This window comes from Elephantulus edwardii, unplaced genomic scaffold (assembly GCF_000299155.1).
Source record: "Elephantulus edwardii isolate Elephantulus edwardi_28Jun2011 unplaced genomic scaffold, EleEdw1.0 scaffold00353, whole genome shotgun sequence".
Classification (NCBI taxonomy): domain Eukaryota; kingdom Metazoa; phylum Chordata; class Mammalia; order Macroscelidea; family Macroscelididae; genus Elephantulus; species Elephantulus edwardii.
The window spans coordinates 358387-366523 of NW_006400103.1; the positions used below are offsets into that span (position 1 = coordinate 358387).

General features: G+C 42.2%; 1 pseudogene; it reads right to left on the reverse strand.

Moving 5' to 3' along the window:
- Positions 1-3480: 3480 nt before the first annotated feature.
- Positions 3481-6980, reverse strand: LOC102845969 (annotated as a pseudogene).
- Between the last annotated feature and the right edge of the window lie 1157 nt (positions 6981-8137).

An 8137-nucleotide genomic window follows, 5' to 3' on the forward strand; every position in this document is an offset into this window, starting at 1 on the left:
GCAACAATGAATGAATGGAATTCCAAAATCTCTGTAGATGTTCATTGAAATGAAAAATAAACAAACTAAATTAAAAAAAATAACCTGTTTTCCAGTTGACTATAAAACTATAGATTCTCGCAACAATTAATGAATGGAAACCCAAAATCTCTGTAAATGTTCATTAAAATTAATAAAATGTAATTAAAAAAACAACAAATAAAAGAAAACAAAGATCCTCACCACAGGCCCAATAGTCAATACTATGATGGATGGAGGAAAGAATGAAGGGGTCAGTGATTTCATCTTGCGTGGATCAACAGTCAACATACCAGCAGTCAGAAAATCAGGAAACATTGCATTAGGCAAGTCAGCTATCAGAGAACTCTCCAAAATGCTTAAGAGCAAGATGTCAGTCTAAAGACTAAGGTGTGCTTGATTCAGGCGATAGTGTTCTCAGTCAACTGCTATGCATCAGAGAGCTGGACAATGAATAAGGATGACAGAAGAAGAATTGATGCCTTTAAGTTGTGGTTCAGGAGAAGAGTATTGAATATCTCATGGACTGTCAAAAGAACAGGCAGATATGTCTTGGGAAAAGTGCAATCAGAGTGCTCCTTGGAGGCAAAGATGGTGAAGCTTCATATTTACTATTTTGGACATGTAGCTAAGTGAGGTTATTCCTTGGACATCATTCTTAGAAAGAGGATCAGCAAAGGAGAGGAAGATACCCTCGATGAGACGGATTGGCACAGTGACTTCAGCAATGGACTCTAGTGTGTCAGAGATTATAAAGATAGCACAGGTTAAGACAGGGTGCAGTTCAGCTGTTCATAAGGTCACGATGTGTTATATTCAACTTGATGGGACCTAAATATCACCACCATTAGTAACAATCATACTGGCAGGAAGGAATGCATACTCATTTGTGTTCCTGAAGAAGTCCATCCTGGGCCTCAGGCTTGCTCTTTCTGCCATGGGAAGAAACCATAAAAACATGGACACATGCAGATCAGATCTCAGCCCCAGCCTGCAAGCCTTGTCCACCAGCGTCTATAAAGAGAAACCCTGGTCTTTGTCTCAAAGCTTCACAGCTGACTAACATCATCAGGGCTGGGAACCACCAGGACAGTGTGATGTGCAGTGCCCTTTTGATACCCCATTTCTGCTGAGCCTCCCAAAAGGCAACAGCAGGATGGTTTTTTACAATGAGTTCAGGCTAGATGTTGGGCAACTCACAGACTCATGGCAGGCAATTTCTGCAGTGGTACTTTGGGATGGGAACAGGGTGGGGAGCCTTCAATTCTACAAAGGTGGCCAGAAGAGAAAGATGGGGCCAATTCCTTGTTTTCATTTACATGGCCTTGGTCATAACCTGGTGACAGCACACCACAGGCAAAGCTAGACTCTAATCTGGCCTTTTCAGAAGAAAAGATGTTTAATGCCATCTTAGTAAAGCCTAGCACCCTTCTAACTCAAAACCCAGAGAACACCTTTCAGCCACTTAAAAGACAATTCTGTGGAGTGAATAGTGCCATCTAGGAGAAACATGCTTCTCAAACAGTCACATAAATAGGATCCAAAATGCAGCCTTAGCTCAAAATCAAAGCTAAGAAGATTGGGGATGGGGAGTTGTTGATTTAGGTGCCATGGAGACGAGTATGTCTCATAGCGACCCTATGAACCACAAATCTGTACTCCATCCTATCCTGTGCCATCCTCACCATCTCAGATACACTTGAACCCTTTGTTGCAGTCACCATGGCAATCCTCCTCTCTCTCTGAACCTCCACCTTTCCAAACATGATGACATTTCCCAAGCCTCTCCTAGCAACATGTCCACAGTATAGGAGATGAAGCTTTGCCATTCTTGCCTCCAGGGAGCCCTCCAGCTGCACCTTTTCCAAGACCTATCTGTTCATTCTTCTGGCAGTTCATGGGGATATTCAGTACTCTACTGCAACACCAACACTCAGTGGCATCAATTCTTCTGTCATCCTTATTCATTGTCCAACTCTCAGATGCATAGCAAGTAACTAAAAAACATGACCTGGATCTGGCAAACCTTAATCTTCAAACTGACATCATCACTGCTATTTAGTATTTTGGAGAGACCCATGACAATGGACTTGCCCAAAGCAATGCATCTTCTTGTCTCCTGACTGCTGGCCACAAGGATGTTGATTATGGAGTCAAGCAAGACTAAATCATAAACAATTTCAATCCTTTCTCCATCTATCATGATATTTCCCACTGGGCCATGCAAGCCATATTGAAGGCTGTAGTGTTTGAACTTCTACAATAAGCACTTTAGATTTCCCTTGCTTTCAACAAGGTTGTGTCATCTGTGTAGCACAGTTTATTGATGAATCTGACACTGATCCTGATGCCACATTCTTCTTTATAGAGTCTGGCTTCACTAATTATTTGCTCAGAATACAGACTGAATAGATATGGAGAAAAGATAAACCCCTGATGCAGACCCTTCCTAATTTTAAACAATACAGTGTTCCTTTGTTCTGTTTGGACAACAGCTTCTTGATCTGGGTATAGATTTTGCACGAGCACAATTAAATGTTGTAGGATTTCCATTTTTCTCAATATCAGCCATAGTTTGTTGTTTGATTCAACAAGTTTGTTTTCTCAATATCAGCCATAGTTTGATTCACACAGTCAAATTCCTTTTCATAGTCAATAAAAAAACGAATAGACATTGTTCTGATACTCTCTGCTTTCAGCCAGGATCCATCTGATATCAGCAATTATATCCCTGGTGCTATGGCCTCTTCTAAATCCAGCTTGAACTTCTGGAAGTTCTAGTAGTTTCTGGGTGATCTTCAGCAGTATTTTGCTTACGTATTGACAATATTGATAGACAATTTCCACATTCTGTTAGATCACCTTTCTTGGGAATGGAAACAAAGATGGATCTTTTCCGGTCAGTTGCTAGTCAGCTGTCTTCCAAGTGTACTGGCATAGATTGGTGAGCACATCCAAGATTGCATCTGACTGAAAAATGTCCATCTGTATTCCATCTATGCCTGGGACCTTACTTTTTTTTTTTGCCAGTGTCTTCAGCACAGCTTTAATATCATCCTTTGTTACCATTGGTTCTTGTTCATATGGTGCTTCCTGAAATTTTTCAGTGTCAACCAGTTGTTTTTGGTACAGTGATGCTGTGTATTCCTTCCATCTTTTTTTTATTTTCAAAATTGTAATTGTTATTACCAAATAAAGTAAGTAAACACTTCTTAAGTTAGAGTGCAAAATAAAGCACCTTACTGATTAAAAGTTGCAAAAGCAAGAGAATACATCAACTTGTCCACAGCTTAAATAGTTGTCTGTGTGGTGGGTAATGTAATTTCAAAACATTTTCAATAGAAAATTGATTTATAAATCAGCTTACAGAAGGTTAAAAAAATCAGTGTTTAGTGCTAATTTTAACTATAAATAACTGAAAAGGAAAAAGTTTTGTCCTCTATTCTGGTTTTGCTTCAATATCTATGTCTTCTGTTCCTTGCCTTTTGGAGAAAGCATTCCATTGTAAGGCTGCCGTCTCTTTGAACAGGGACAAGGATCAAGATCTTCCTTAATGTAACCTCTCTCCACACAAGTCTGAGTAGAAGGAAAACCAACTTCAAGAAATTCTCTGCAGGCGCTAGCTGAAAATCGCCTGTGACTTCATCCATAGCCACTGGTGAGAGTCAGCGCCCAGAGCCATCAGGGCGTTGCCCACTGCTGTGGTGTGGACAGCTGAAACCCAGGTCCCGACAGGCACCTGGGGTGGGGGGAACCCAGACTCTACTTCATGCTCTGCTGGAGGAGGAGGGGCAGTCTCCTGTACCAGTCAGATCCAATTTGATGGTACACACACACACACTTTTTCTTCTTCTTTTTAAAAAAAGACTACTTCAGCCGTCACGGCCCTCTGCCCGGGGCGGGCTGCCCTTGGACCCTGGCCTGGGGCAAGCCGTCGTGGCCCTCTGCCCGGGGCGGGCTGCCGTCATGGCCTTCTGCCCAGGGCGGGCTGCGCTTGGCCCCCGGCTCGGGGCGAACCGTCGCGGCCCTCAGGAGCAAGAAGGCAAGCAGCTGTAACCCAAGACCACCAGTAAGGTGATAAAGCGTCCTCCCTTCCCCCCTTTATATCTATGCCCCTGTTCAGCATGAAGAAGCCAGAGAGTCGGCATCCAATTCCCAAATCAATAAGACAGTTGGTTTAATTACTATTGGAAAATGCTTGTCATTCCTCTGTAGCATCTGGTCCCCACTGGACCCTCATCATTTCCTTCACCTGCTCCCCCCCACCGACCAAACTGTGCAGCTCTGCAACTGCATCCTGGACCATCCTCACCCTTCTGCTCCCAACCCTCACCTCCTTGTACCCCCAATATGTTTTTCCCAATTAAAAAAAAATATTTTTTAAAAAAAGAAATTCTCTGGTGTGTTGGGTGGAATGTAGCGGAACCCGTGTTTTGAGCAGGAGCCAACTTCTTTTCTCTTTCTTCTGCTGGGATATCTGCATAATAAATTTCACATTCCTTACAAAAGTGTCCAAGCAGTATTTTTCTCTCTTCTTTTTTCCGAGCCACCTCAATAAGAGGAAAATTTTGTAAGCTAGTCTCCCTTTCACCATTCTTAAAATATGGCCCCACAAGTGCTTTCTGTTTGATTTTATCATGCTTGTCATCATTACTGTTTGGTTGTTTTGTGACAGCTGATGAATCCTCATCTTCATCTGTTCCTAGGGGAAAATTATCTGCCAAACAGGATTTGTATTCTTCGTGTGTTGTCTGATCAAACATATCTTCCAAGCTATCATTCAGTATTCTTTCTTCACCTGGGCTTTTTCACCTTTCTGCTCTTGCTTCTTCATCTTTAAAAGCATAGTTTCACTGACAAATGTATAGGTCATGTCCACAGTCTCTCCACCTCCTAATCTTGACTGACTGCCATCTTTTGCATCTATTACTATAATATCCATTTTTTATTGAGAAAGGTCTGCTTCTGGATCCATACTCCACTGGATATTTTCAAAGGATACATCTTGAGTGCTTTGTAGAAACTTGTTTTCGCAATTCTACATGGATTTAAATGAAGCACTGATGTCAGTTCACAGGATCCTTGGGGTGACCTGGTTTTCACTTTTATCAGCTCATGAGACGTGGTAGCAACCTTCATTTCATCAAGAAGTTTCTCTGATTCGAAACTTTCACGTGGCCGTAGAGGGATTTTGAAGATGTTCTCACCAGTCTATGCCAGTTCTTTTATTTGAAGTGGTGTTTTACTATTTGGAGACGATTTACTGAAGGCCCGGAGGATGCTGTCCTGTAAACAGGGGTCCTCTAAGGACTCTCTGGCTAGCACACAGCTCCCATTCATGGCCTTACGATTCCAGGAAGAACTCTTTTGCCTCAACCTCATTTTAGAGATCAAAAGTCATTTGCCTCAACCTGATTTTAGAGATCTCATTTCCTTGGCTTTTCTCTTGACGTTGAGTAGCTGAAAACTGGTCAGACAGATCCAGAGGTTTATCCACCACATAGTCCCCACTGACAGCTGAAACATTATCCTTAGGAAAAGGAAAAGCAAAAGCATTTTCTTTATCAAAAGCAGTTTTGGGGCAGCTTACTTCATGTTCACTTTCTTCCTCAATGTTCTTCCTTTTAGGTGTTCTGCTTCCCGGTGGTTTCAATGGCATTAAATGTTTATCAGTCATAGCATCTTTAATGTGATCATTACTATCCTGGGCATCCATGGATTCACTTATACTTTTATTTACAAGCATCTGTTTATTAGAACTTGACTGGCCAATGATTATGTTCCTTTTAGACCCAAGATTCTGATGTGTGAAAAGGCCACTATCTTCAGACTTTGGTCTTGTTTTTTCTGGTCTAGAATTAGAAATGTTGCCAAAAGGGGCTATTTTAAGCTGTTTTCTTTTCCCTACCTCCAGTAAAGAAGGGGATAAACTTGTATTCACACCTAAGCTATTTTTCACATTAGGAGTGGCTCCAAATACAGGCGACGATGCCCGAATGGTCAATTCTTCTTGGGGAGGAGTCTTTGAAACAGCATCTGAAAATCTTACATCATTGCTGCTATTTTTTTGTAGATGCCTCAAAAGGCTGTATTTTGTCATCTCCTTCTAGAGAGCAGTAGAGGTCAACACCAAGAGGGCTCATGGGACCTTGAGATTCAGAGTCTTCCTCAACTTGAAGTCCAAGTTTTTCAGCAACAACTGTAGCTCAATTAAAAGGTGAATTATCAAGGGAGCTATTGCTTGTTCCATGTGTTTTAGTCGTGGGAGATTGACTTTGATTGCAAGTGTCAGCCACTAATATTTCATTTTCCTTAGGACTATGCTGTGGATGAGTCAAAGACTTCAGATGATTCCTCAATTCTTTGCCATCTGTACAAGCAGAATCCTCCAGTTTACTGTGTATTTGTTCTATGTATCAGACATGGAGGTTCTCCTTTCTTCGAAGTCGGTTAACTCCAAAAAATGAAAAAGCAGTTATTGGTGAATCTGGAATCACATTATCCTTGCAATCAAGTTCAGTTGCTTGATTTGGATAATTTTCAATTTTCTGTTGCAGTTGTTTGGAAAGCTTTTTATTTTCTTCCTGCAGAGTGTTCTTTTCATTCATAAGCTCTGTAATAAGTTTAAAATTCTGCTGCCGGATATTTTCAAATTCTTACTGCTTTTTCTGCATATGCTCTTCAGTCACTGCACAGCGATCACATAATCCAGCTCTTAACCGATCTTCCAAAACTTTAATGGTTTCATGAAGAACTTTCTGTTGCTCTCTCAGTTGTTAGTTTTTGGTGAAAAATTCTTCAAGTCTTTGTGCATCTAAAATTCGTTCCTTTTTCAGTTTGTTGACTTTTACTTGTAAACCTTGAACTTCTTTATCATGGTACTCTTTAAGTTTTATCCAAAGTTCCTTAAAGTCAGATACATCCGCAGGAGAGCTTCCACAGCTGTTTCCAGAGACACTCATCTTGCTGAATAAACTTCTCTTTGCCGAATGAGTTATGTCTTTTCTGTTACATTATGTAAGTATGAAGTTCTCCATGGAGAAAATTGAGATACAGTTTCCAGGCTTGCCGGGAGGTGCCCCAGGGTCCTTGCGGGGAGCGCGCGCCCCAGACTGCGAAGACCAAGCTGCTCGTGCTCCTCTCCTTTCCCTCAGTCTTTCTGCACAGCCTTCAGGCCAGGAACTCGGCCCCTGGGGGTGGGTGGGGGAGGCCCTTCCATCTTCTTTTAATGCCTCCAGAAGCATTCACGATTTTGCTATGGCACCTTTCAGTATTACAACTTGAGGCATGAATTCGATTTTTAGTTCTTTCATCTTGAGAATGCTGAATAGTTCTTCCCTTTTTATTCCGATTCCAGCTCTTTGCACATTGTTGTTGTTATGTGCCATCGAGTCGTTTGCGACTCATAGCGACCCTATGTACAACAGCCCTAAACCCTGTTCTATTCCTGTGCCAATCGCACTGCCTCTGACACACGCATCTCGATTACCCCAGTCACTGAATCAATCCATCTCATAGAGGGTCTTCCCCTCTTGCGCCGTCCCTCCACCCTCCCAAGCATGATGTCCCTCTCCAAGGACCTGTCCATTCTTGCAACATGCCCAAAGGATGTCAGACAAAGCCCCAGAATCCTTGCCTCCAAGGAGTAGCCTGGTTTAACCCTCTCCAGGCTGAATCTGTTTGTTTTCTTGGCAGTTCATGGTACATTCAATACTCTTCTCCAGCACCACAGCTCAAAGGCATCAATTCTCCTTCTGTCCTGCCTAGTCATTGGCCAACTCTCTGATGCATAACAAGTGATTGTAAAGACCATGGCCTTTATCAGGCGCACCTTAGTCTCCAGAGAGACACCGTTGCTCTTGCGTACCTTAGAGAGGTCCCTAACATTAGACTTTCCCATCGCAATAAGTTTTTTTATTTCCTGACTGCTGGTGCCAAGAGTGTTGACTGTGGAGCCAAGCAAACTGAAGCTGTGAACAATCTCAATCTCTTTGCCATCCATCCTGATACTACCAATTGGTCTAGTGGTGAGAATCTTTGTCTTCTTGACATTGAACCTCAGTCCATATTGAAGGCTGCAGTCCTTGACCCTCTGCAGTAAGTGCATGAGGTCCTACTC